This window comes from Engraulis encrasicolus, chromosome 11 (genome assembly GCF_034702125.1).
Source record: "Engraulis encrasicolus isolate BLACKSEA-1 chromosome 11, IST_EnEncr_1.0, whole genome shotgun sequence".
In the NCBI taxonomy this organism is placed as follows: Eukaryota; Metazoa; Chordata; class Actinopteri; order Clupeiformes; family Engraulidae; genus Engraulis; species Engraulis encrasicolus.
This window is the reverse complement of record NC_085867.1, coordinates 24821423-24823922: the sequence shown is the minus strand read 5'-3', so window position 1 is coordinate 24823922 and position 2500 is coordinate 24821423.

Sequence of the window (2500 nt, the reverse complement as noted above, 5' to 3'; positions counted from 1 at the left end):
TGACCTGTAATATTGGAAACGTGTGCCATTTTTGAGATGGGATGAGGATGAGGGCTAAATCACCCAACCTGGATATGCACCCAGGTTTGAATCCGACCCAGGTAATTTCTAAATACATCTCTCTCTCTCTCTCTCTCATCGGCTTGTGTCCTTTTTCCCTTTCTCTATCCTGCCGAGTAAAAGCTCATAAGGCTCAAAAGTCCCAACACTGCAAAGAAGGAAATGCCTTCTTTTTTAACTTTTTGCATTCTGACTGCAATTGTGTACGTCATTAAAATCTCAATAAATTGCCTACCACAGTAAATTTTGCAGCTTTGATTCAACAATTTGTGGGACAAATTATTATTATTATTATTTATTTATTTATTTTTGGTCTTTTACAACTTTATTGATGATAGGACAGTGTGAGAGGTGGACAGGAAGCGAACTGGGAGAGAGACGGGGAGGGGTCGGCAAATGACCCGGGCCGGGAATCGAACCCGGGTTGGTAGTAGCATGGCAGATGAGTGCTCTACCGGTTGGCCTCGGCAGGGCCGTCTAACCAAACATTTTATTATTATTATTATTATTAATTATATATTATTATATTTATATTTATATATATATATATATTATATATTATTATTAATTTTTGCGGGTCAAATTAAACACCATTTCTGATTAGTACTAATCTCAAAAGTCTTGAATTATAGCTGCAAAATATCGTGTGTAGGGATTGAGATTGTGATAACCCTGTAGTGATATTGAATGAGGCTATCCATTTACTGTCAGGTCAGTGCAACTTATTGACCTGTATTGTATTGTATGGGGAGAAACCAGTGACATCATATTGATATGCACCATGGATTTTTTAACCCTCACTTGGCCAGTGTCCTTGATTGGCACCTTGCATGGCAGCCTTTGAAAGCGATATGTGAGTATTTGTGTGTGTGTGTGTGTGTGTGTGTGTGTGTGTGTGTGTGTGTGTGTGTGTGTGTGTGTGTGTGTGTGTGTGTGTGTGTGTGTGTGTGTGTGTGTGTGTGTGTGTGTGTGTGTGTGCATGCATGTGTGTGTGTGCGTACATGTGTGTGATTGACTTGAACTGTAGGCCTTGAGCACGCAGTGAATGTAATGTTGTGGTGATCTGTAGTCAGTCATAGCAGAGCACGGTCACAGAGAGCCTGTCTGTATATGGGTTAGTCAACTCTCATCTGTGTGTGTGTGTGTGTGTATGTGTGTGTGTGTGTGTGTGTGTGTGTGTGTGTATGTATGTGCATGTGTATGCGTGCGTGCCTGCCTGAGTGTGTGTGTGTGTGTGTGTGTGTTTGTGTGTGTGTGTGTGTGCACATGCAAAATTCATCCGTGCATGAAGTAAATTCATTGACTTTCCTAAAGCAGTCTTATGCACACATACAAAGTGAATAAGTATGATAATAAACCACTCAAAATGAGCCTTCCCTAAACTGAAACCGACATGCAGTGTGTAAAATACACATAATGAAAGCTGTCACACACACATACACACACACATTTACTACAGTCTGAAATCTTTGACGCAGGTCATCATAATGCATGAAATACCTGTGCAATGGATTGTGTATGTTCCCATATATCCATGTGTGGGAGCTTGTATTTGTGTGCGTGTGTGTGTGTGTGCGCGTGCACGTTTGTGTGTGTGTGTGTGCGCGCGTTCGGCGTGTGTATGTGTCCGTGCCTGCATGTGTGTGTGTGTGTGTGTGTGTGTGTGTTTGCCAGCGTGTGTGTGCGTGTATGTGTGTGTGTGTCCAATTGCATATTTATTTCTGTGTTTTCTGTGTGTTTATGCTTTTGTTTTCTGTACAAGCACTGTAAGTGGCTGCATAAGTGAGTGAGAGAGTTTTGTTTTTCACTGGGGCTGATTTATGTGCATATTCCATGTACCACTTTGCCCTCTAATTTGTATCTCTCTCTCTCTCTCTCTCTCTCTCTCTCTCTCTCTCTCTCTCTCCTTTGTGTGTGTAAATGTTGTGCGTGTGTGTGTGCACACACGCGTGTGTGTGTTTGTGTGCGTGTGGTCTAAGCTTTCCCCTGTTGCATCGTTGGTGCCAACAGTCGTGAATATTATACAGTCTTTGCTTCAACTCACTGCTGTGTGTGTGTGTGCGTGTGTGTGTGTGTGTGTGTGTGTGTGTGTGTGCGTGTGTGTGTGTGTGCGTGTGTGGGGGGGGTTGTACCCCTCGACCGATCTCTCCAGCAGCTACCTTAACACAGCAAGCAGGAGATCTTATAAATGTGTTTTTATGGTTGCCATGGCGACACTTTGCATCTTTTAGTTGTAGGCTCCTGGCGATCTGAGTTTGAGAAGATTTTGTCATGGATTTTTTTTTGTGTTTACATAAGCATATAATGGCTCATTGTGTGTGTGTGTGTGTGTGTGTGTGTGTGTGTGTGTGTGTGTGTGTGTGTGTGTGTGTGTGTGTGTGTGTGTGTGTGTGTGTGTGTGTGTGTGTGTGTGTGTGTTTGTCATGGTGTGTGTGTATCA